The 27,512-nt window shown below is 41.8% G+C and overlaps 1 protein-coding gene across 3 annotated transcripts in view; it reads left to right on the top strand.

Moving 5' to 3' along the window:
- TRNT1 (tRNA nucleotidyl transferase 1) overlaps window positions 1–3,712 on the top strand; it is a 48,217-nt gene extending 44,505 nt beyond the window's left edge. Inside the window, exons 9-10 of one of the 3 annotated variants that reach the window (XR_009350765.1) lie at window positions 1,285–1,416; window positions 3,280–3,712. The gene's annotated coding sequence lies outside the window, so the exon portion shown is untranslated. The remainder of the gene's footprint in view (window positions 1–1,284; window positions 1,417–3,279) is intronic. The other 2 variants (XR_009350766.1, XR_009350767.1) reach the window with 2 other exon arrangements.
- Window positions 3,713–27,512: the final 23,800 nt, after the last annotated feature.

Raw genomic sequence — 27,512 nt, forward strand, 5'->3', positions numbered from 1 at the left:
ACAGCGCGGCGGGAAACCTTGCGGCCCGCCCAAAGGCGGACGCGCCGCGGGGTCAGAAAGCTGTCCCTGCCACTCGTGACTTCCTGCCCACTGCGGTCTTTGCGGAGCCTTTGCTAGGTTACCGCCCCTGGCGTGACATTTCACCTGTGGGGAAACTGAGGCTTGGGTCCTTGTCTCCACCTTGCGCTTAATGAAGGGGGCGTGGAGCAAACAGAAGCCCGCTTATAGGGCATTAACTCTGATTCCCAAAATACAAAGTAGACCTATAAAGACTGGGGAAATGCATCAGTTATTCCCAGGGCAGCCAGCTTATAGCTGATACTCTTTTCAACAAATTTCAGTAGTTTCCATATGTGTTCCAAATTGATACGTATTAATCAGAAGCAAATGCTCGAAATGATTACACAGAATAGAAAAAGGCTTATGATTGTTAAGTAAGACTGTCTGAATATAAAATGGCTGAGTCAGTATGACTTCAGTTAAGTAAAAATAAGTTATTATATGGTGAAAGAAGTAAGGTATGCAACAACGAACATAATTCTGGTACAGTAGTGGGGCTGTGACTGATAAGATTTTGGTTTTGGAGAACGGACAAAAATTTTTGTAGTGTTGTCACCACCATTTCTGCTGCCGCAGAGGAGAGCTGAGAAATCTTGAAATTAAATAATATATCTCAACATGGTAAGAAGGGGAGGGGTTGCAAGGAACCAGCAGCATTGCTCTGGAGAAAACAATAATACATCTGAGATATAAATAGAAGTTCAGAAAATGTGCCTCACTGCAAAGTTTAAAGCTAAAACCTCCTAATGAGTGAAATTCAGGAATCCACTCGGTGTCATTCCGCCTTCTGTCCCGAAATCACTTTGTGGCCTTGGTAGAGTCATTTATGGCCTCAGGCCTCTGTTTACCCATTTGCAGAATGAGAATAGACCCAGTACTGGCGCGGATTTGTTCTGGTTAAAAATGTCTGCAGTATTTATGACAGTATCACCTTTTACATTTGGGTTAATGACAACTACATAGAATACATCATTGCGATATTTAGTGATCAGATGATCACTCTAGTCAATTGAAGGGTGAGTATATGCCAGAATACAGAAAAGAAAGTGCAGGATAGAATGTGGAGGGAATGGGTGTCAGAGAGGGTGAACCAGGGGAAAGGATGAAAGCAAGTGTGAAGTGTGCGGATACACACGTTTGATGCTGTAGCATTATCAACCTCACTGTGATTTATAGACTTTCGACAAACTGTTACCTGTACAAGATGTTTCTTTACACATCAAGCATCCGGCCTTGACGTGAAGAAGACGTGACCTGCCCATGGTCTTCCCCAGAGGTGACACCAAAATTGTGATCTGCACCCTGGGTCAGCCAAAAACCCTGTGGACAAGAAAGGACAGCTCGAAGTCTGGTGGGGTCAGCCTTTGCGGCTGGAAAAGCATTCGCTCATTCCTTCTTCTTTTGGGCCCTGCTCCAGGGTCAAAAATGCTACCATCTCCAGACCTTTTACTCCCCATTCTCGTCTTTTTCTCCCGACCATTCCCATTCACCATCTGCTCCCTCCTTCATTTCATCTCTCCAGAGTCTACGTAGTCATCCAAAGCTACATCTTTCAGTAAGGATGATAACAAATGATTCCTGAACAAAAACATCCACGTAAGCAGGTTTCTTGGATTAAGCCTTGATTATTAAAACCAAAAAGGAAAACACAATCATTTTCATTTATTTTTAATTCAGTAACTTTATCCTGAAACAAAGTATCATACCGAGTCCCTCACATTTCTTCTTGTTTGCATGAAATGTGTTCATTGATCAGGAGCCCCGCAAACCAGAGGGGAAGGAAATATATGCATTCATAGATGGTTGCCTTGTAGCTCAAGCATTGACTTTAATAGGACATAATTAAGACTGGTATTAGATGAGAGAAAATGAGAACGAAAAAGCCCACTGCTCTTAAAATTTCTGGCTTCTGCACTTTATTAGCAGCAAGGGATAAATATACTGGGAAGAGAAATTTCTGACTTCTTTCTGTTTTTCTGTATTATTGCTCTCTTGGTTTTTAATGTGTTGCAGAATATTGCTACCTTGGTTGAAGCAGTCAATTATCTCTTGCCTAGGCCTTCCACCCTTGTCCTCTACAGCTCATTCTTAACACAGCAGCCAGAATGATCCCAGGAAGGCACAAGTCAGATCATGGTAACTCCCCTGCCTAGAACACTTCCTTCAATTGCCATCACATATCAGCCAGTTCTTTCTTTTTTTTTTTTTTTTTAAAGATTTCATTTATTTATTTGACAGAGAGAGATCACAGTAGGAGAGAGGAAGGGAAGAGATCACAGAGAGAGAGGAAGGGAAGCAGGCCCCCTGCTGAGCAGAGAGCCCGACGTGGGACTCGATCCCAGGACCCTGAGATCATGACCCCAGCCGAAGGCAGCGGCTTAATCCACCGAGCCACCCAGGCGCCCCAGATATCAGCCAGTTCTTAACAGTGGCCTTGTAATGCACAGTGGGCTTCCATACCCTGCCCTGGCTCCACTTTGCTACTCTTTCCAGACTGTCACTACTTTCCATCAATCCTGGCCCTCATGTTTCACTCTCACACCGAAGTCTTTGCACTGGCTGTTCCATTTGCCTGGAATGCTTCTCTCCCCCTCCCCCACCCCAGACTCACAGCTTGTTCCCTGATCCCTTCTAGGTCTTTGATCAAACATCCCTTCTTGGTAAGACCTTCCCAGATCACCTAGTATCTAACTGTAACCCAGGTCCCATCATTCTCTATCCTTTTCCTCTGCTGTATTTTCCCTCAAAAGCATTTGTCAACTTCTAAAATTACTATAAAGCTTCATTTTAAAAATTGCACTCACTTCTCCAAGAATGTAAGCTCCTTGGGAGGTCAGATGTTGCTGCCTCTTTTGTTTACTCATGCATTCCAAAGGCCTAGCACAGGGCCCAGAACTTAATAAGCGCTCAAAAAATATTTTTTCGGGCTCCTGGGTGGCTCAGTGGGTTAAAGCCTCTGCCTCCGGCTCAGGTCATGATCTCAGGGTCTTGGGATCGAGCCCCGCATCGGGGTCTCTGTTCAGCAGGGGGCCTGATTCCCTTACTCTCTCTCTCTGCCTGCTTCTCTGCCTACTTGTGATCTCTGTCTGTCAAATAAATAAATAAATAATCTTAAAAATATATATATTTTCATGAATGAATAAGTGAATGGGTGAAGTATGTAGTCACGGCAGACATTACTGATTGACCTGACATCATTTATTCTCTTCTTCCTTGCAGACAACCCTCATTTGTTTGGGGCAACAGTGTGGGCAGCCCAGTGGGGTCATGTTTGCACAAGCCCACCATAGCTGCATGGCTCCCTCTTCCCCATGATCCTTTGCAGCACGGCATGGGCTGATGTGGTATAAAGTCTGCTGGGCAGCCATGGAGAATACGAAGAAGGCAAGGACACCTCCAGACAAGATTTCATTCCGGCTCACTCTGTTGTGATGAAAACTAAGCTCCAGTTAGTTTGATGGCTAAAACCAGCCCAACAGCCGAAAGAGTCTTGAAAGGAAATCACAGATTTTAGAGAAAGCAATGTGAGATTTACCTGTAGATATATTCTGTTACCATTTTTTAAAAACAAATATGTATTTCTTAATATTCAGAACACTGGAGTTATACCACAAGGAAAGAGTCTGGGGTCAATGAAGATTTTTGAATTTGCGCTTCTGCTGTGCTGGTCTTTCCACCTCCCATCCCCCACCCTGGACTCCCACTGCTCTGACCCCTCCCACTGCGAGGCAGTCCTGGCTGGGACCCTGTACCGGATGTTGATGACCAGCCAGGGGAACAGGAATGGTAGTGGAACTTTCTGTTCATTTTCCTGACAGTCTGGATGAGGAGGCCCTATTTGGGGTTTCCTGAGATTTTTTAGCTTAGCTCTTTAATGGTGTTTAAAAGCTCTGACTCTGGGCTCTTCCCTCATGATCAATGGATATAGGGGAGTGACTGGGACCTTGCAGCTGGCGTGCCTATTTGGGAAAGAGGGGCAGAGGGTACCCATATCCTACGTCTCAACTCCAGCTCCTCCGGCCTGTCCAGGTTCTTCTGAAGGTCACCTGGAGGTTACAGGTGACCTTCTGAAGGTACCTAGAGTCCTTGAGTCGGCTGTCTCCCAGATGCATGGAGATAGCAGCCAAAAGGGCAGAGTCCCAGCCCAGAAATGTGGCCCACTGTTGTTCCCTCGTTGACAGCTGCTGCTGAATCTCTGAGGTAAGGGCCAAAGTGGCCTTCCCCAGGTGGGCAGCAGCCCTCAGGGTGCAGGAGGGCAGGCTGTGCCCAGCAGAGGGAGAGTAGCCCTACCAGCTGGAAGGTGAGGCCTGGGTGACCCAAGGGGCAGTAGCAGGTTTGTGTCTGGACTTTCCACCTTTCCCCTGGGCCACCCAGCAGGCTGGAGACCTGGAATGGGGCTGGCAGGATGAGCAGCCATCTGGAGGCTAGGACAGCCTCCCTTCTGCTGGGCTCTGTTCAAGAGATTTCCACTGGCTGCCCTTCCTCCCTCCTGCTGTTTCTGGTATTTTCTGGGGCCAGTCTTGCACAGAGCAGGGTGGGCACCATGGAGCCTCTGTGGGCAAAGGGCCACAGCTTACACTTCAGTTTCCAGGCAAGAGGCCCAGCCACCAGATCAGTGAATCAGGCGAAACCTGAGCCCCCAGAGCCTCCACACTGCCGTTTGAGAGGGTCGGAAAAGGGTGGTGTTTCATCTGTTACCATTTTTAATTAAGAGATTAATTCATTAATTTTGAAACTGCATACGCCTTCCTGTTCTTTACTCCTTGGTGCAAAAGCACATGTCTCTTCCATTCCCAAGAAAGAGGCCAAATACTGGTGACCTCCCAGTGAAAATTATGAGAATTTGTTTGGTCTTCGTGATATTTTGAGTTTTTCAATTTGTGGGCAACATTTGGAAATTGAAAAGTACACATATAAATCAATCTTCCTTCCTTCCTTCCTTCCTTTCTTTCTTTCTTTTTAAATAGGAAGATTTGGCAGCTGTAGGTGGGATTCGAGCAGGGGAACAGTTGTCTGCAAGGAAGCGGCAGGTGGTCCATGTAGATGGGTAGCGCCTGTTGGGGCCAGTGTGTTACCTGCCCGGATCTGGCAGATAACTGTGTTTGCAACGTCTTGTGAGCACATATCGACAGAGCGACACCCCATGACTTGCCCGGGCAGCCCGGGCAGCCCAGGCATGTGTCTGGTGTAGCACGGTAATTACTGCCAGAGCACACTCTGCTTCCTCCATCCTGTCTCCAAAGTGTGCTTTGGGGACCATGAATTCTGCGCCCCTCAAAGGTGCTCCAAGCTCTGGGTCCGGCCTTTGAGGGCTGATATGACCATCATTCAAGACTTTGTGCTCACATTGTCTCCCTTGACAATTAAGAGTCGGAGTTGGAGATGGTTCAGTTCTTTGTAGCTCTTTGATTCCATCAGAAAGGGGATCATTTCCACTTAGTTCCAGTGAGCTATTCTACTGGTGCTGTCACTATCTTAAAAGTCTTTAGAATAAAGTTATGGTAATTCTCCTATTTATGGTCTCCAGAAGCCACAAATACTTTCCTAAACTTGTCCAAGTGGAGAAAGTTCAAATTTTTTGGCAACCTACCTATCAGGGGTCAATAAAACAAAAAACAAAAAAACACAACATATATCCAGGATTACACCCTTTCTTCAGTCTACTTCTCACCTTCAAGTGCTGGGTCTGGCAACCACTGCATCAGAATGTGTGTCTAGATATCTGTGATCCCATAAATCCCAGGGCTCTAAGGGGATGAGAGACGGATCTCGTCTGCTTTATGCAGACCTGCAGGGGAGAGAACAGGGAAAACTGCTCTGTGAGCAGGCATAAGAACGAGACGTAGTAAGGATATTTCATAGCCCTTTCAAAATGTTGACAATTTTATTAACTACTCACTTTCATATTTCAGTAATATTGGTGAATAATTTGGGATTTGAAAAAACACCTTTATATATGTCTTTCACTGCTTTGGTAATATTTTCAGGTACCCCAGAGCCTATTCAAGTCTCAGGCCTGTTGGATTATTTGCAAGAATGATTATTTGTGACGCTACTTAATGTTGCAATTTACTGAGACTTCTTGCCATCACATCCCTCTCTGGTTTGACAGGTAAAGTAGGGAAGGTTTTGCAAGATAGTAAAATGGTGAACAATTTATGTTTTTAAGCTTGTGTACAAAACTGTTTCATGATTCACCCTCTAGCTCTTCCTGATTGCATGGGGGTGTTTCCACTGTAGTAAGGAGTACCGAGTGCTGCAGGGAGAGGAGAACCATGCTGGGGGAGAGGAGTCCTAGATTCAGCCATGGCCTCGATTCCCGTGGTGACCTTGGGTCACAGCTAGGTCGTTTCAGTATCTTCTCTCTTGGCCTTGTATTCAAGTTTGCAATGACCGGGAAGCAGGGGGTTTTGCCACGGTAACAAAATCTCAGTGCCTTAACACAGATTTTTTTTTTTTTTTTTCAAATCAAGTCTGCTCTGGGTGTGGGAACTCTTGGACTGTACCCCCAGTGTAGACTGCTTCCATCTAAGGCACCCCCATCTCAGCACGAGCTTCTGGAGAACGGAGCACTGCCTCTTAGGTGCTTCTGGCTGCAAGTGACGCACACCACCTCCACTCTTCTTTCAATGGCCACCTTGAATCGGAGGGCCAAGCCTGACTTCAAGGGGCCAGGAAAGGAATATACTTACTCTGTATTTTGGTTCCAAGTTTTGTAACATCTGGCACAGGGTGGAAGGACATCAGAGGTTTTCCTGTGTGTGCATATGTACACGTGGGCGAAGGTATATTATTTGTATATACACATATGTTCACATAGGTATTCCTAAGTATATATATTTTAAAATAGTTCATTGAAACAATGTTTCACATGCATGCATAAACAACTATGAGGAAGGAAACTGGAATGGTTGAGGTTGACACTTAACTCTCCTCACCCTTCTATACTTGCAGAGGAACCAAGTTCCAGGATCCCTGGTGGTTCTAAAATGCTGTGATGCGATCCAATAGCCTGGAACTGAACAACTTCATAAGCCACTGGCTTGAAAATAAGACACCAGGACAATGACCAAATTCAGATATAATCAGAATAATCCATCTCATTGTGTCTGTGCATGAGAAAGTCCAGCAACTTATGAGGGAAATTCAAAGAGGGACAGAAAGCCAATCAAGTTAGGGTCTAAATACAAAGAATTCCAAATGCATGAATTGAATTTGGGTTCCCCAGTTCTAGTACATGTATCCTTAGCTGCAACTGACATCAGTTTGTCATTTATATTAGGAAGCAGCAGGAAAATGTATAACCTAGGTGCTCATTGGGAAAAATACCTTATATGCCTGAACAATGTGGCTTTTAATTAATGAAAAATAGAAAGATGGACAAAAGAGAGCAAATAATGTGCTCAGTGAGGAGCTAACTGGAGAGCCAGGAAGACCAAATAGAAAAGGGAAACAAAAGGGGCTAAGATGCTTTGCAAGCCAGGGCCAGAGCTAAGAAACGAATCCTGATGTGTTCAGAGAGAAAAACAATCACACTGAGACTCTCGACTCTGTATTGCTTGGCTATTCTCCAACTCGGGTTAATCATCGCATTCACTGTGTGTATGTCATGGGGCAGGGGTTGCTGCAGGAACTGAGGAAATGGCCAGAAAAAAAATCTAGACAGAAGTGCCTGTCCTGACAGAGAGAGCGGGTAATGAGCTAGCAGAGAAACAAGATGACTCAGACAGAATCTCTGTCCTTGACTGGGTTAAGATGTGAGGGTAGAGGTGGGGGAAACAGGCCTATGAACAACGTAGCAGGGTACCCAGGGCTGGGGGCCACAGTGCGTGCTTTTTCTATGATCAGTGAACCATGATGGCTGCTGGAGAGGGAGGGGCGCATTGCTCTACAATAAGGGCAGGGACTTCTCCCAGGAGAAGGACTGAGTGGAAGGGGGGCCACAGCCACTTTGTGTCAACAGTTACACACAGCGCTGACACGGGGCTGGTGTGACAGTTGCCGCACAAGGAGGCCCCTCTTCCAACTGCCCACGTTCCAACAGTGACATCAGACCCCTTCATCTGGCTGCAGCAGGAGCCACAGTTGGGACAAAGAGCAGTGGGTAGCCCTGATGTTGTATGTGTCTTAGATATGAAAGCACATGGAAGACGTTTATCACTCATTCTCCTTCATAAAAATTACTTCCAGACTTATGCTATCTATCCAAGAACTTAAAATTCAGGACCCCAAAACAGGGATCCTGTGACCTAGAAGAATTCACCTTGAGTCCTTCCTCCTAGAGTTCAATCCTATGGAAATAATTCAAATAACAGATAAAAATTTGTGCACAGATTGTTCTTGGCAGTTTATTTAAAACATGGAAGGTAGAAACAAAATGTCCAATATTTTGTAAATGATCGGCTATCTTCCTACTAAAATAGTATCTGCTTAAGTAACCCAGAGTCAGTTTCTGTTCATTACTGAAAACCCTGCCTTGTGCACAGAAAGAACAGCACAAACAAAACAACGTACAGCCTAAACGATGAAATATTCTGAAAGAGTGGTTGCCTCTGGATGCTGGTATTTCCAACCCCCACAGCATCTAAAACATTTCTATTTTTTTAAAGATTTTATTTATTTAGTTTGAGAGAGACACACACACACACACACACAGAGAGAGAGAGAGAGAGAGAGAGAGATACAATGAGTGTGAGGAGTTGCAGAGGGAGAGGCAGACTCCCCACTGAGCAAGGAACCCAATGCGGGACTCAGTCCCAGAACCCTGGGATCATGACCTGAGCCAAAGGCAGATGCTTAAAAGACTGAGCCACCCAGGTTCCTCTTTATTTTTCCAACAGGTCATAGTTCTAAGTAATTTATGAGTATATGAAATTATAGGTAATTACTTTCATAATTAAAACAAATTAAAAGGAAGTATACTTTTTTCCAGAGAAGTCACAGGAGTAGCTGAGATGAGATGCATGTAAATAATTGTATAAGCTATAATGTGGCAAGAGCTATGTAGCAGAAGTTCCTGCCACGGGAGGATAGCATAGAAAGACTTACTTTACTAGACGGAGTCCTAAACTGTGCCTGAGATTCATGCTTATCTGAACAGAAACATACGAACTCCCTCATAGTATACCAGAGTTCAGAGCCAGGAACATGCTCTTGAGATCACCACTGATTCAGTATGAATTTCCTGTGTTCTGGGGGATGGTTAGCAGCCTGACAAAACACTCCTCTAAATGAGAAGACTTATTCTGGTCCTTTCACTCAGGAATGAACAAACATTTATTAAACATTGACAGACTTCAAAATCAATCTATGTGCTTTGCATGTGTCCTTTCACCGAATTTACAGCAATCTTGGGAGGCTCATGTCATCATTTCTATTTTTTATGATCACAAGTCCCTTTCTCCCTAAGAAGTAAGAGGTTCAAGATGAATGATTTTCATTGTCTACAAATCTGTAAAAAATTCAAGTCTCCACAGATCTTAGCTCACTGTATGTTCCTTAACCTTTGTCCTATCCTCTTTGTCCCCGGACTTCCAGGACCTGGATCTACCTCCACATTCCTGCTCTTACCGTAGAGTTGTAAGATTTGTAGATTCTTGCTTGCAGTGCTGTGTGACACTTAGCCTCTCCCAAGAAAGACGAAAAGAGAACCACATGGGGGGACTAGGAGATGAAGAATGCATGTTGGTTTCATTCATTCATTCATTCATTCATTCACTCAGAGTATCTCTGAGTATCACTTGAGTCCACCCCAGTTTACCAGGCTTTTCCTGGATGGATTATAAATGGATCTGAGAATTTAAATCCTTTTGTTTATTTGTTTGCAGGTAGTAGACACAAGCCCATCGATTTTTCACTTTGAGGCACAACTAAGGATTGCTTATTAATAAGGTTTAAAAATTTGGATAACTAAAACTTGGCTTTCATAAATTAAAATTAAGGCATTATTAGAGTTCACTAAAAAACTTACACTGTATATTCTATCAGTAAGTCTGGAAGCCACCTAATGCTTGGCAATACTGCAAAGCTTCTGCTGAGAACATGCAAGCATGAAGCAGAGGGACTCCCATGGCTTTCTGGAAGGGAGAGCACCTGTGCTGCCTTCAGTTGGTTTGGTTTTGGATTGTTGCTCCTTTTATTGCATTCATTTTGTTAAGAAATTATGTTGGGATTTGCTTTGGTTGATCACCAGGTTGGTGACACATATTTTCAGGGATTTTACTGTTACGTGCTCGCTTCAATACTTAGCCATCACAGAATTCTTTTGCTTTAGAAAGCTGGCATGCTCTCTGCCTACTTGTGATCTCTGTCTGTCCCATAAATAAATAAAATCTTAAAAAAAAAAGAAAAAAAAAAAAAAGAAACTGGCATGCCCAGGATGTGTGGAGGTATATTTTTCACTCTGCTGCAATGAGTCAAGATCTAAAAAGTCGGACAGCCGCTGATGTACGGCCCAACCTGATGTTCTTGATACTTTATTACATGGCCATGTTTCTGTTGGCAGGAGTCTCTCTGTGCTGGCTGTAGATGCTTGGACAGTCACCACATTCCAATCAAGCAAATTGACAGTGCTGCTGGAAATTTATATCATGCCCGTCCCTGTAAAAGCATCCTGGGATTAACCAGGCCCACAGCACAGGCTTATTCTGTGCCAGGCTGGGCCTTGAAAGAACAGAATGGTGAAACTCTTACTATTCTGAAACACTCAAGCATAAATCTTGCTGATGATAAGAGTTTGGCCCCTTGCATTAGGCGTTGATATAATTGATGAATACAAAGAGAAATAACCCTTTTCCTGCAAAAAGTATTTCCTGCTTCACTCAGCTCAAGGATCCCTTCATCCAGAAATCTGTTGTGATGTCTACAAGCAACTAGGGCATTTGTCACTTTACTTTGAAATTTTATTCTATTGCCCAACTCTGAGGAAAGCCTGCTGAGGGCAGGGACTGTGCTTGACTTGTGTACGCTCAGCAAACAGCCCAGGGGAGGAGTGGGGCTTAATAAACAACTGTTGGACTGAATTCAGCTTAGAAAACAATGAGGCAGATCGAAGAGGCCAGCCTATGTCTGTCCGGTCATGGAGTGTGCTACTGGAGTGATGGCTTATAGACACAGCCCAACCATCTTTAAGAGTCGTGGTAGACCTCCACACTCCAAATTAAGATAGAAGGAAGAAACAATGAAGATAATCATATTGACATTTTCTTTATCTGGATGCTTTCCACTAGATAGGCTGTGGGAGAGGGACAATTATTTATATCCATCCTTTATTTCCATTAATCCTTCCAACAGCCCTGAAGGGAGACATTTGTAAGTCTACTAGAAGGGAACCAGGGTTGAAGTTCTGAGATGAAGCCTACCCAGCACTAAAGTAGCAGAGCTGGGAATTCAAGCCCAGACCAGTCTGTCTCCAAAAAGAACTTACTACAGGTGAAGACAACGAGAGGCAATATTTGACAATGTGAAGGGCACACAACATGGGAAGATGTGAAGAGTGGGGGTGTGGGAGGGTTATGGTGTAGACTTTGGCAAATACAAGGGACAGGTCTTCCCTAGAAATAGTAGGAAGGAAGAATGATATGGTGACGATTGGAGTGTATGCTAGGCTGTGTCACAATCCTCCAGAGATGTCCACATCCTACCTCTGGAACCTGTGACTATATTACATGGCAAAAGGTGTATGTTTTTTTGCAGATGTATTCAAGTAAGGATCTTGGGATGGATAATTATCCTGAATTCCTGGGTGACTCAACAGAATCACCGAGGGTCCTTGTAGGAAGGATGCATGGGGTCAGAGAAGGAGTCATGACAAGAGAAGCAGAGAACCAGTGAGGTGGGAGCCCATGCACACGGTGGCTACAAAAACTGGGGAAGGCAAGGAAACAAATTCTCGCCTTGAGCCTCCAGAAGGAACACAGTCCTTCCAACACTTGATTTCAGCCCAGAGATGGACCCTGGATTTCTGACCTCCAGAACTGTAAGATAGTTATACTTGCACCATTTTAGGCCTGGAGCTTGTGGGAATTTGGCACAGTAGGGAACGGAGATGAATGCAGGGCCCAAGAGGAAGAGGTCTTGAAGCAGAGAAAACGTTTCTGAGGTCAAGTTGGTCTGGGAGTGAGGATGGAGTATGGTGAGGGGCTGAGGCAATGCCATTCAAGGTGGGCCCAGGACACCTGGAGCACTTGCTCAAATGAACAACCGCAGGCCCCACCTTAGAGCTTCGCAGTCCAAATGCTCCTGCAGTGACCCTCATGGGCTCATGTGTGCTGCTGTCAGAAGAGTGATGACCAAGAATAGCCCACATAGATAAATAAATGAACACAGCTGATATGAGAATATGAATGTGTCCTGGCCTTTGTGGAGGGAGCAATTCAGACCGGAGGCAGAATAAACAGGTTGCTCGGTGTCCCCTACCAGCTGTGATCATGGATGTTAATGACTCCCTCATGACATCCTTCTCGAATGGTGACCATGTTCTTACCAGCGTTAAGTGCTGTGGATACATGATGGTGAGCAGTGCAGGCATGCCCATCCTCTCCTAGAACCTACAGTGTAGTGGGAGAAACAGATAAGGCTCACATAGACATGTGAACATATATCATAAATGACAGATGACATAAAGAGAAAATCCAGGGGACAGTGAGCCTCTAACTGGAGGACCTCACCTGTCCAGAAAGGGAAGTCAAAGAAGCTTCCCTCAGGAAATGATATCTGAAGCATTAGTAAGAGTTGGCTATTGGAAAGGGGTGTATATGGGGAACAGGAGACAAAAAGCAGAAAAAGCATATGCAAGAGCCCTGGGGCAAAAGGAACCTAGTGGGATAGAGGTCAGGGAGTGAAGGTGAAATTGGCTGAAGTCAAGTTCCAGGGAAAGCAGTGTCTGGTGCACAGAGTGAAGACTTTCAATCTCCCCCATAACAAAGAGTCATGTGATCAGGTTTGCATTTGGCTACAGGGTGGAGGGTCATTTGAGTTGGTGGGATGGATGAGCAGACCCCCCGTTGAGAGGCAGTGGCGATACCCACCAGAGTGCCTGAGACCCAGAGGATACCCCATTCATGTTAGCTCCCATGCTAGTTTGGGAACTAATTCCACAAGACTGCCATGCTGGTTTGTGTTTTCCAGGAGGTCAGATTTGCAGCTGACTCTACACTTCAGTCTGAGAATAAATAAGTTCATATATTTTTCTCCAAATGTCTGGCAGATCAGCACACTGAGACAGTGTCTGTGAGTGAGAAAAAGCAATATGGCGGTGCCCTGTTCATAGGTGGTTCAAATGCATCCAAACGATTGTGTACAGCCAGCGTGAGAGAGTTGTCTTGTGGGTGACGGCTCTGAGAGCAGCTCGGGCCCAAGTTTTGATTTTAGAGGAGAGAAAGAAGGACTGTCCTCACCCAAACACAATTATCATCTTTCAGAGCAAAGTACAGAAATCAAAGCAACTGGCAGCAAATGTAATTTTAAACAAACCCATCAGTAGAATCTGTGGTTTTTCTCCACAGTGACAAGGATTCCTAAAGGAACAACTGAAGGAAAATAAAGATGGTAGAAGGTAAAGAAAGAAAGATATTGATGCCATCTGCCATATTTTTACGAGCTAACATGACCAGAACATATTGATTACTATAAAAGTTCCCTTCAGTCAGGAGGCCTGCTATTAATTTTCATGTCTCATTTACCATAATCTTTTATAGCTTTTTTTTACAGTAAATCTTCTTTATTTTTGAGCTGGAGTGTGAAGATAAAAACGAATTACATGGGATCTGAATTGTTACTTACTCTATTGGGCACCTCCTGGAGGTGTGCCCTTGGGCAGGTTATGTCAACTTTCTTGCCTTTATTTCCTCATCTTTCAGGTGGGAATAATGAGAGTTCTCACCTGAAAGGCTTTTGTGAGGAGAGGAATGATAATGTGATAAAGCCTTGAAAGAAGGGGGCACGTGGTAACTTTGAGGTTGGCTGTTATAAACTTCTGGGCATCACTCAAAGCGATACCCACACCTATTGTCAGATACACATCTTCCCTCGCTCTTCTGTTTGCTCTTCTGTTCTCTGGCTAGGTACCAAGCTATCGCCTCTCAGCAACAGCCCCATCGTCCTCTCTCTGGCCTTGTGATGTTGTGGCTTGAAAAACCAGGGGTCAGCTTCGACAGCTGCCAGTAGGGGTGCTCGAGGGATACCTCAAGGATGGAGGCAGGGACTGGCCCCTTTCTGCAGGCTTCCTGTTGCTAAGACCTGCATTAGCCATGCTTCCCTGCGGCTGTCAGTTTGGTCCCATGGGGGCGATCAGAGCCAGTTTGCTGTTTTTCCAGCACTTACAGAGGAGCCTTAAGGCGTCCCTCTCAGAGACTCCAGTACCAGCTGAAGTCGCCAGGCTCTGAGTTTAATAATGTCATCCTTTCCCTTTGTTCTTGCCGTTCCAGGGAGTTAGCGTTTCCTGCAGTTGCTGTCTACCTGACGCCTTACTGTCTACCTGACGCCTTACTGTCTACCTGACGCCTTACTGCCTTCCTGTTGCCTATTCAGTTATCTGGTTAGCAGTTCTTCTTCTTCTTTTTTATTTTTTAATCTAGTTAATAATTCTATATCATTTCATCCTCTTTTTCCAAATAACTGGGGTGGATCATATACCTGATTCAACTCTACCAGAAACACTTGTGTCTTTTGAGGCACACAAGTTCTGACTTTAAATATAATCTGCCTTATCAGAAACTTGCACAAATAAAAAAAGAAAGCAATCCACATGAAAAAGGAGCAAGAGGTCTGAACACCTGCTTCACAAAAGATATCGGAATGCCCAATAAATGTGGGAATACAGTGTTAGGCTTCCTTAGTAATTTAGGGAAATGCAAATTAAAACTCTAATGAAATAGCTACTAGATGGATTATATTAAATGCACTGAAAATACTGCACGTTGATGGGCATGTGTAGCTTTGGGAACTCTCCACCACTAAGGGTATGAGTTAAAATTGATTACCAGTTACTCTGGAAAACTGTTTGGAAGCATATATATATATATATATATATATATATATATATGTGTGTGTGTGTGTGTGTGTGTGTGTGTGTGTGTATTTATATGGTGACCTTTATATATATATATAAAGGTCACCAAAAATAGACCCCATGACTCAGAAATTACAGTTCTAGATGTATTTCCAGGAAAAATGAGTGCAAAAATGCCCATAGAAGCATTTTATGTAATGACTCCAATCTGGAAGCAAGACAAATATCCCACAGCGATAGAACACATAAAGAAACTAAAGGGTATTTAATGGTAGTGAAAATAGATGAGCTCTAGCTACTCCAGAACATGGATAATTATTACAAAAATACTGTTGAATAAAAGAAGCCAGATATAAAACAATAAATAAAATGTGATTTTATCTATATAAAGTTCAAGAATTGACAAAACCAGACTGGTGTGGGAAGTCAGTATAGTTTTGATCCTTGGGGGCAGGTGTAGCAGATACTGACTGAGGAGGAGGACTGTGCTAGAAATGTTTTACTTTTTTTTTTTTTTTTTTTAAAGAATTTATTTATTTATTTATTTGACAGAAAGAGACTCAACAAGAGAAGGAACACAAGCAGGGGGAGTAGAAGAGGGAGAAGCAGGCTTCCCACCAAGCAGGGAGCCAGATGCAGGGCTCAATCTCAGGACCCCAGGTCATGGCCTGAGCTGAAGGCAGATGCTTAACAGCTTGAGCCACCCAGGTGCCCCAGAAATGTTTTATCTCTTGACCTGGGTGATGACCGATTCCTCCACTCATTGTGTGTGAATTCACTGAGCTGTGCATTTTAATTGAGGTCCATGTGCCATACTTCAAAGATTTAAAATATTTAAAGCCTAAAGTATCCCATCTTCACTGGGCATTTATTTTAAAAAAGATGGCCAGCATCTCCCTCACTTGACCTTTTTCTTCAGAGCATTATCTCTATCTTTGGTTTCTTGGAATTTCCTATGGATCTAAACACCAAACAAAGTTGGTTTGCATTTGGTTGACACAATTGGGTATGGCGTCAGATACTGCCTACCAGGAAAATAACTCATGGGAGACAGAATCTGGCTTGGTTTTGAATCAGAGTACATTGTCTGACTCGAGCAAGTGCTCAGTACATGTCTGCTGAATGAATGCTAGGGGATCTTTGCCTAGGCTGTCTTGTTACTACTCTCATTACTCTAAAACAGTACCTTGTAGAGAAGACACTAAAACATTTTTATTGACTGCATAAAAATGAACTCTGAAAGCACGATTATAGTTTAAAGTACATGGTACCTCCCTGGAAAATTAACTTCCAATTTTCCTAAATTATTCAGTGAAGGGCACCTGGGTGGTTCAGTTGTTAAGCGTCTGTGTTTCGGCCCAGGTCATGATCCCAGGGTATTGAGCCCCATATCAGGCTCCCTGCTTAGTGGGGAGCCTGCTTCTCCCTCTCCCACTCTCCCTGCTTGTGTTCCCTCTCTTGCTGGCTCTCTCTCTGTCAAATAAATAAATAAAAATCTTTAAAATTAAAAAAAAATTATTTGCTGAATTGTCACCAGTTTCCTAGGGAATGTACATCACCATCCAAAGATACTTTCTGCCCTTTTTTTCCCCCCTGCCAAAGTTTTTGGATACCCAAGAAACTCTTATTTGATTTTCTATTTTGTAGAAGTTAGGAGTCGATATTACAGAGCTAGCATGCTATGACAGAAACAGTAGTGGTTTGCCCTGCTCAACCACAGACCAGCTGGTTTATTTTGGTAACTCTCTAAGTATGCTTAGATTTTTGGCTACTCATGTTTAAAATGAAAGTGTTGGAATTGTTAAGGGTAGTATATATGTGTCCTACTAGTGATTATTCTTTCCCTCCACCCATGGTAGACATTGCTAATCATATTATACTTGTCTACCGAGCGCATGACCAGCCTCAGCATGGCATACCAGACCCATACCCATCAACTGTAGCTGGCAACTCTACAAAACCTAGTTGTCGATTCTCAACCAGATGACACAAAAAGTCCCTTTCAAGTCTGGAGTTCTGTGGTCCTATGATCTATAAAATGTAATATTCTCTTCAATGACGCTGAGGCACTGCATAATTTTAAAGTGCACTGAAAACGATCAAAGAAAGATTACATTTTATTACTCACAGTTTCAAAGTTAGGAGTATTTTATGGCATTATCAATCTTTGCAAATGAATAATCCATGGATAGTGCTCATTTAACGCAACTCTTCCTACCTGTGCATTTCATTTCTAGAATGAGATTTGAAATGAGCACAGGGACACAGATCCAGTACCCCAACAGAATTCAGATACCCCCAATCTGAAATTGTCCTGTCCCTTAAGTGTTAACAGTAAAATGAATTTTCCTAGAACAATAGTACCTGGCAGGTAAGCATCCCATGCGCTCCTTCGTTCAGAGAGTAAATTAGAGAAATCGGGAATAAAGGTATGAGTAATTGCCCTAGCAAAGCCTGAGGTTTGAAGTAATAGAATAATATTGTCAAATTACTATCAAAATTGAGTTTATCTAATGGCTCTGGATGGACATCTTTACTGTTAAATATATTAAGCTGAATGTCTAGGGACTCACTGACAGCCTGTTGACACACTGTTACTTGGTGGAAGAAAGGGAAGTGAAGTCTGGCTTTCCTAACACTGTGGCTGTTAGGGTATCAGATCGCTGGTTAAAAATGATTAATTAAATAATAATAATTAGTGCCTTCCATCTCAGTCCCCTTGAAGAAGTTGTGTCCTCAGCCTACAGGTAAACTGTCTTTTATTTATTGACCAAGAAGTTGGGAATCGAAGCCCATTTTCTTCTTTATCATTGCATATGAATTCTGAGGCACAACTTTCAGATGGACAGGCAAAGGGTAGGGCTGAGACTGAAGCTACACTTTGTGAGGCATTGAGGGTCTTCACACTAAAGCATCATCGAGGTTTCACGGAGCACGGTGAATGAGCAAGTGCCTGTGAGTTGACAACTGGGGCCAAAATCCTGGGCCCTGCCACTGGGATGCATCCCTTAACCTCTTGTCCCTGTTGGCATTTGTACAACTCTGGGGATAAATAAGGTCTCTTCCACCTCTAACATTCTAGACAGTGCCCATTAATGTTTCTTATGGAATCAAACCAGTGACAGTATTCACCAAGATTGCAGGCTGCTTTGAGATTCTACTTAAAATTTCCAGATATGCATGCCTGTTTGTAGCTAGCGTGAGTTGAGAGCTTGTGTGTCTGTTCTCATATCCCAGCAGCCTCCTCCTTCACCTGCTGACTCAGAATCATGATCAGCTTCCTAGTTTGAGTAGCAAGACCTCAAAATGTGATGTGACGGGTAACTTGCAAGATAGGCTCAAGCAGATTTTAGGACACGGTGATTGACGTTTACTTTGCAATCTTGTTTTCCTTCTGATCATAAGACCTTCTATTACATCAGAAAGAATACTTCAGGTATATTCTACTTAAGTTTTGGGACAGTTCCTGATCATTGAGTCTTGGTTTGGTTATCGGAGAAATTTAGGAGGCCTGGGAAACCTCCTAGGTATTCTATTCTATTCTATTCTATTCTATTCCATGTATCCATTCCGTCACATGTATCCAAATGCTGCTTGTGGCCTCCAAGTTTCTCAGACCCAGACCACCTATCTTTCTGATTCAGAACCTCATGACAGAGGCTTCTTGCCTCAGAATGTACTTTTATTATTTACACCGGGCATGCCCACTGCAACTGGCTTCACCTCAGTGACATTTGTTATAAGTCATCAATTCAGTTTTTATATTGGTCATCCAGTATAAAATCCAGTGGTTTTTCTAGGTGTGTGGAAAAATTAACCTGGCTAAATATGTTTGACTCAATGTATTTACACACACACATATATGTGATATATATGTAACATTCACACACACATATGATATATATATATGATATTCACATATATATGAATGAATATTTATGTGTATATATACACACACACACACACACACACTCTTTCACTTTTCAAAGAGATTGTTTGGAGATCAGTGTCAAAAAGTCTAAATTCGAGGGTTCTTAAATTGGAATTGTTAAGGACATCAAATATGCACCCAGTCTGAGTCCCAGGCTAAATGACCCTCAAGGATTCGCTTACAGATGACCCTGGTTTGCCCATAAATGCCATGCAAAGGGCCAGGCTTCTGAATATTACCCGTATTATTAGGGTATATTTGGTTTCTACTGCTGCCATCATAAATTACCACAGACTTGGCAGCTTAACCAATATACATTTATTACCTTATAGTTCAAGTCTGAAGCCTGACTCAGGTCTGAAATCAAGGTGTTGGCAGGGCTTCATTCCTTTTCAGAACCCTGGAGAAGAATTTGTTACCTTGTCTTTTGCAGCTTCTAGAGGCTGCACAACTTCCTTGGCTCATGCTCCCTTCCTTCCTTTTTAAAGCCACCAATGTCCTTTCTGATTCCCCTTCCACAGTCACATCTCTGTCTCTAATCCCAGTCAGGAAAAATTATCATTGAAGACTTGTGATTAGATTGAGTGCACCTGGATGAACAGGACAATCTCCCGGTCTCAAGGCCCATCACCTAATTACATCTGCAAAGGTCCTTTTTTTTCCATGTAAAATAGTGTATTCACAGATATGGAAATTTAAAACATGAACATCTTTGGGGGAGCCATTATTCTGCTTCCCACCATGTAATCAATGGAGACTTTCAAGAAAGTCTATTTTTTTTTTTCAACCAAGGATGAGGCATTTCAAAGCTACAAAGTGATATTAAGTAATATGCACCATTTGAAAAGGGCATTAGAAGCCATCTGGCTGAACCTCTCACTTTACAGAAGAGGAAACTGGGGCTCAGGCATTTCCAGGTCACAGGTAGGACTAGCAGAGGAGATTCATGTGGAATCTAGCCGTCCTTGCTCCTAGCCACTCCCTGTGGCCCCACAAGATGCTCTCTAAACTGAATGAAGACAAGTGCACACAACATCTACACAGTGTCAAATTCAAAACTCCCCACAAAGAGGCATTTTGTTTTTATAAAACCCTTGATGGGGGGGGGGGTGGTCTCTGTTCCACTTGGAAGAACAGTTTCAATGAGAAGAGAAATTTGTTAAAAGATTTGTAATGAAATGTCAAGATTGTTTGCCATTTTGCAAAAAAATATCACTTTTAATCCCAAGTGACAAAATTATTCTGTTGCCAAAGGGAGATGGTATTTAAATAAAGGTCACACAAAATCAGGGGCAAACGCAACATACGATATATCAGAAATTCAAGGATAAATTCAAAGAATCTTTGGACCTTGGCTATTTTACCTTTGGCTACTCTGAGTCCCTAAGATCTACATATTCATCATTCCTTCCACCATCCCACCCACCTACTGTCCCACACTATATGTTACTTCTTTTGTACCAACCATGTGCCAGGGGCATTGGAATAGAGTGGTGAAGAAAAAAGAGTCCCTACATTTACAGGGATGAAAGTAGTAATATAAGGTGTCCTAGAGTGGGTTCTATGCCTCACCTGATAACCAGATTTCTGACTTCTACACATCCATAGAGGTAGAAGGGGCAGAGCCTAGGACTCTGTATTTTAGCAAGCTTTGCAGGTGATCTCAATACACATTAAATTTTGAATCCTACTACTATAAATAAAAACAATTCAGTTTGCTAGATCCCCACCTCCATACTTTCTTCATGGTTTACTGGCATCTCTGGTGAGGAATGAGGGAGCTGGAGTAGAAGGAAGAGCCAACCAGAACACATTCTCTCCCCCAAATAAGACTAGGACTTTGCTGTACTATATGCATTAATTGATCTGCACCCCATTCCCTAAGGGAGGTTCACAGACTTGCAATGAAGTGAACAATGCCCCTTGACAAACTTTCGGAAATGCACAAGATGCTCTCTAAACTGAATGAAAACAAGTGCACACAAAATCTACACAGTGTCAAATTCAAAACCACGTGCAATTCCGCTTTCTATCTTTCCATCATTTCTTCTGCTGGCATTTGAATAGCTTTTACCCATGATAAGAATAGGTGTTTTGGGAAACACTTGGCATTTGTCAGAAGTCAAAGTACAGATGTGTACTAGGATTTAAAGTGAATATTTGATGTGACATGACTAAGTTTATATCCAAGAAAGCAGAGCCCTAGAAGGTTGCGTCCAGTGCCCTGACATCTACAAACTTAGTAAGTTACGATGCTAACTGTGTTGGGGCTTAGATCAATTATTTACATGTCACTTGATAACCCAGTGAAATCTGGGAAACATCAAGATGTGAATTTCCTAGCTGTCCTTTGAGTTGATTGTTGATTCTGAAAGGCACCCATTTACTGCTAAGATCCCAGCCTGAATAAGAGAGCTTTTCATTGCTAATGACCTATCACTGAAGAATGGATACATTCTAGCTGTTTATTGTGGGCAGCACTTCCCTGAGCAGCTTTTCAAAGTATGAGAGATATAGATCAGAACCAGTGTGACAGGATTCCTTGAACAATGTTACTTCACCTCAGAGGGATTTTTCTAATTTATACGTGTTCATATAACTTCTTTTTATGTGAGTGTATTTTATTTATGAAGTATTTTTAATCCAATGAAACTCAGTTGACAAGTATTTATTGAGTATCTATTATGTGCCAGGAATACTACTAAGTATTGGGCATAGGAAGGTGAAAAACACAAAAGCAACCCCTCATCACATGAAACTTATTACATTCTAACAATATTCCTGGAGGAAAGAAGCAAATAAAATAACAAGAAGTTGTAATAAATAATCTGAAGGAAATGATATGGGGTTGAAGTAGGGAAGGATGAGGATGACCTACTTTAGTTTCAGCAAAACATAAAAGTCTTTACAATTATAAACACTGATCTGATTCTCAAGTTTTGTGTGTAAGATTCTGGTAAAAGATTTTGTGTCTATTAAATTTTTAATTCTCTTTCATTTCACACAAATATTTTATAACAAGCATCTAACTAAGATATACTTGCATTCTAATTTAAACTCATGGCCTCAGAATTAATATTTTATTTAATGACTGAAGGTAATGAGAAATCATGTTATTGCTTCCCCCCGCCCAACATGATGTTCATTTTTCAAAGTGAAATTTAGACCCTGTGCACAAATGTCAGTTTGCCACAAGATGGCGTGGTTGATATTTAAGAGAGTGCCTTGGGCAGGAGGGAATTAGACCTTTGCCGTATTGTTAACAAACAGACTCACACACACAGGCAGGCGCGCGCGCGCGCACACACACACACACACACACACACACACACACACTCTGTTTCTACTTAAGGAACAGAGAAATGAAAACAAATGACAAAAGAAGGGCATTTTTAAAAAAAATCCTCAACCAAATTTTTAAAAATGGAAACAATTTCACTAAACCTGATCTGTGAAAACTAAAGTTGACTGGGTTTGTGGCCCCTCCTGGGTGGTCCGACTCTAGATACTGATGCCAATTTTTGAATTCACCAATTCCTAAAATATATTTGCTGCTAGGATAACCTCGTTCCCTCTCACTGAGAGAGAAAGAAAGAAAGATAAAAGCAAACAAGCAAGAGAAAATACCCTCTTGGTTATTTTAAGAGCCCCACTTTTCTGTGTATACTTTTTATGTGTCAGACCCTGGTGACAAATTTCTACATTTTCTACTTCTATACTGGATCAGGATCACCAGCTCCCTCCCTGCCCTGCCTGCACTGTATTCTGTACACTCTCCTGTTTAAATCATCATTATTTTCATCTTCTGGGTTAAATAAAAGGAAATCCCTGTTCTCCATTATGCAGCTTTGCCCCTTTGTATATACAGCTTTTCTTGTATATTTTTATTTCTGTAAATAGATTTCAAGAACTATAATTGGATTAGCTTTATAATTTAGCATTTGGATTTTCACATTTTTCTTCAAATTACCCCTTTCCCGTAGTCCTCCCCTTTGTGTGTACAACTCGTGCCTACTCCCTGCTGCATCCCCACCCCAGCAACTGGCTTCATAAAGCTCATCTATCCTAATAATCTTATTTTCTAAAGTTCTCACCTTTGCCTTCAACAGATTTTCATTTCTGCGAAACTGCAAAGATTTCTCATGCCTACCGTTGTTGTGGACACACCTCAGATAAATTTCAATTTCATTCTGCCCCACCATTAACGCCAGTAACTTGACCCTTACATTTTGCTAACGGATTTTCCTCACAGTGTGGAAACTTAATGAAAATGAGAGCAGGCCAGATTCACCTTATTTTAGTCAACTTTCTTTGTTTTGTGTGAAAACAGCTTGTACGTTTTATTTGACTTGTTGGAGTCCACCGGACTAGCATAAAATCTGGAATCTGGGCAGCTAGTTCTGATAGCTCCACATTAACCACATGACCTTATGCATGACCTTTTCAGGCCTTAGAGTCCTCTGTAAAAGGAGGGCCTTGCAAAATAATCTGAGATTTCTACTTCAAATACTTTTTAATTCTGCAAATCACTGGCTTTGTACTTCACACAACTTTCTCCAACATGGTGTTTATTAACTCTTAATTAATGCGCACAAGGCTGACCTGGCTGGGAATGGGGAAGTTGGGGTAGGGGGGTGATAAAAAGGAAGGTAGGGCAGATGGACCAAGGGGTAGGACCCTCCACTGTCTCACCTCCAAATCACATCTCCCCTGTGAAAGTATCCTAGGTATAACAGAAAGAGAACTAAAACCTCACCTACTGAAGATGACTGGCTTTTGCAAGTCACCTTAAATCCTATTTGCAGCAATTCAGGGAACAAATATGACAAACACACAATGAGGATAAAACTTACAGAATTATAACCTTCAGAAAACTTACAGGAATTTCTCCTTGACAAGGCATAAGTGAAAGAGTTGCCAGTCCTAAAAGCATAAACAGGATATCATTCCTTAATTCTCCATAGCATTCCTTAGGCTACTCATTCTTAAACTTTAGCAGTCCATCAACATCATCGTAAGGGTTCACTAAGACACTGATTGCCAAGTCTCACCTCCCTAGAGTTTCTAATTCTGCAGGTCTGAGGGGAAGCTTAAGAATGTTCCCCAGTGTTACTTCAGGAAGCGCACTGAGAACCACACCCCAAGCCAAGAAGACAGCCTAACTGCTCAAAGGTGAGAAATTGAAAGATTTTCCTCTAAGATCAGGAAAAAGACAAGGAGGCCCACTCTGGCCACTTTTATTTAACATAGTATTGAAGTCCTAGCCAGAGCAATTGGGCAAGAAAAAGGAAATAAAGGCATCCAAACAGGAAGAAGTAAAACTGTCATTATTTGATGATGTGATATAATATATAGAAAATCCTAAAGACTTTATCAAAGAACTGTTAGAATTAATAAATGAATTCAGTAATGTGGCAGGATGCAAAATCAAAACACAAAAATCTGTTGTGTTTCTAAACACTAACAACAAACAAACTATTGGAAAGAGAAATCAAGAAAATGATCCCACCTCAACTGCATGAAAAAGAATAAAGCACCTAGGAAAAAATTTAGCCAAGAGGTGAAAGAACTATATACTGAAAACTGTAAGACATTAAGAAAGAAACTGAATAAAACACAAATAAATGGAAAGATCTTCCTTCCTCAAGGATTGGAAGAATTAATATTGTTAAGGTGTCCATGCTACTCAAAGCAATCTACACATTCAATGCAATCCTTATCAAAATTTTAATGGCTTTTTCACAGAAATAGAACAATCCCAAAATTTTATGAAACCACACACACAGAGCCTCGATTAAGGAAAGCAATCTTGAGAGAAAAGAACCAAGCTGGAAACATCATACTCCTTGATTTCAGACTCGTAAATAGTTATGAAACTATAGTAATCACAACAGTATGGTATTGACAAAAAAATAGACACTTAGATCAAGAGAACAGAATAGACATTCCAGAAGCAAAATCATATATTTATAGCCATTAATTTATATTGAAAGAACCAAGAATATATAATGGGAAAAGGACCATCTCTTCAAGAAATGGTGTTTAGAAAACTTGACAGCCACATGCAAAAAAATGAAACTAGACCGGTATTTTGCATCATACACAAAAATTAACCAACATAGATTAAACAATTGAACATAAGACCTGAAACAATAAAGCTCCTAGAAGCAAATATAAGAAGTAATCCCCCTGACATTGGTCTTACCGATAATTTTTCTTGCGTCTGACAGCAGCAGTAAAAGCAACAAAAGCAAAAATAAACAAGTGGGGCTTCATCAAATAAAAAGGTGCACAGTGAAAGAAACCATCAACAAATTACAAATTACTGGATGGGAGGAAATATTTGAAAATTGCATATCTAATAAGGGTTTAATATTAAAAATATATAAAAAACTCATAAAAATATTTTTAAAAACCCAAAGAATCAAATTAAAAAATGGAAAGACCAACGATACAGATGTAATGAAAAAAAGGGCCATCTGTACCCCAATGTTTATAGCAGCAATGGCCACGGTCGCCAAACTGTGGAAAGAACCAAGATGCCCTTCAGCAGACGAATGGATAAGGAAGATGTGGTTTATATATACTATGGAGTATTATGCCTCCATCAGAAAGGATGAATACCCAACTTTTGTAGCAGCATGGACAGGACTGGAAGAGATTATGCTGAGTGAAATAAGTCAAGCAGAGAGAGTCAATTATATGGTTTCACTTATTTGTGGAGCATAACAAATAGCATGGAGGACATGGGGAGATGGGGAGGAGAAGGGAATTGAGGGAAATTGGAAGGGGAGGTGAACCATGAGAGACTATGGACTCTGAAAAACAATCTGAGGGTTTTGAAGAGGCGGGGGGTAGGAGGTTGAGGGAACCAGGTGGGTATTAGAGAGGGCATGTATTGCATGAAACACTGGGTGTGGTGCAAAAACAATGAATACTGTTATGCTGAAAAGAAATAAAAAATTAAAAAAAAATGGAAAGATCTAAATAGGCACTTTTCCGAAGAAGACATACAGATGGTCAACAAGTTCATAAAATGACCTTACACACAATTACTTACTAGGGAAATGCAAACTGAAACTATCATGAGATATCATCTCATACCTGCTAGAATGGCAATCATCAAAAAGGCAAGAAATAGCAAGTTTGAGGTTGCGGAGAAAGGAGAATCTTACTGCACTGTTTGTGGGAATACAGATTGGTGTAGCCATTGTGGAAAACAGTATGGAATTTCCTCAAAATATTAAAAATAGAACTGTAATGTAATCTAGCAATTCTATTTACCCCCAAAACAAAATAAAACAACAACAACAAAAACCCAAACCCTAACTTGAAGAGATATATGTACTACCACGTTCACAGCAGCATCATTCACAATAACCAAGGCATGGTAACAACCTAAGTGTCCAATGATGGATGGAGAAATAAAAGGGAGTACATGTACACAATGGAATGTTTCTCAGCCATAAAGAAGAAGGAGATCTTGCCATTTGTAGCAACATGGATGGATCCTAAGCATGTTATGCGAAGTGAATTAAGTCTGACAGAGGCTGACACATACCCCATGATCTCTTTCATCTGTGGACTCTAAAACAAACAAACAAAAAAACAAAATTAAAAAAAAAAACAGTCAAGCTCATAGACACAAAGAATAGATCAGTGGTTGCCAGAAAAGTGAGATGGGGATGTGTGGGAGAAATGAAGGGTGAAGGGGACAAAGGTTTAAAAAAAAAAAAAAAAGAGTCATATGGGAACTGGAAATGATCTAATCTGCCTGTTAATTCTGCAGGTAGGGAACATCAAGTTTCCCATTATTAGCATCTTTTAAATAAATAAATAAGTAAAGAGAGCGAGATCGCTCGATCTGAAAAACTCTGTAGGTGTTTCTCTATAGTCTTCTGGCTTCAAGTACTGCAGAAGAAAGCTCATAGACAAGCTGCTGTGCTGGTTGTTTTCTGTTGATTTTGTCCGGAACGGGATAAAGCGTCTCCATCTACAGATTCAGGAATATCTCCCATTCCTGGTCCTTCTTCAGGAGCATTTATTTTTTTCATTTAAGTTTCTACCACTTTCCTCCACATGTCCTGCTTCCCTCCCCAGGAATAGTTACTCCATATCCATCCTGCTGATGGTCTCTCATCACTTTGCCCTTTTTGTAACCTCCTATGTTCTGGAAATGTTCTCAAGTTGGTCCGCACAATGTCAGTTCCACCGTGTGCTTCCGCTACAGGCCCAGTCCCTTTTGCACTGCCAGCTTGCTAATTCTACATCTGTCCTTCTAGGCTTTTTATGTCATTTTTATTTTTTTACAAGACTTGTCATATCATAGAAACTCTTCTTACATCCTTTCAAAAATGCCAAGTGTTTTCTTCTGTGTCATAGAATTGATCATGTTCTGAAGTATGCTTGTATTCAACAGAATGTCTCTTTTTTGGTTTTGTCATATTTGTTTTGCTTTTTCTTTGTTCATTCTGGAATGTGGGGGAGCTTGAGTCAGATTGCCCTGCTGTA

This window comes from Mustela lutreola, chromosome 2 (genome assembly GCF_030435805.1).
Source record: "Mustela lutreola isolate mMusLut2 chromosome 2, mMusLut2.pri, whole genome shotgun sequence".
In the NCBI taxonomy this organism is placed as follows: Eukaryota; Metazoa; Chordata; class Mammalia; order Carnivora; family Mustelidae; genus Mustela; species Mustela lutreola.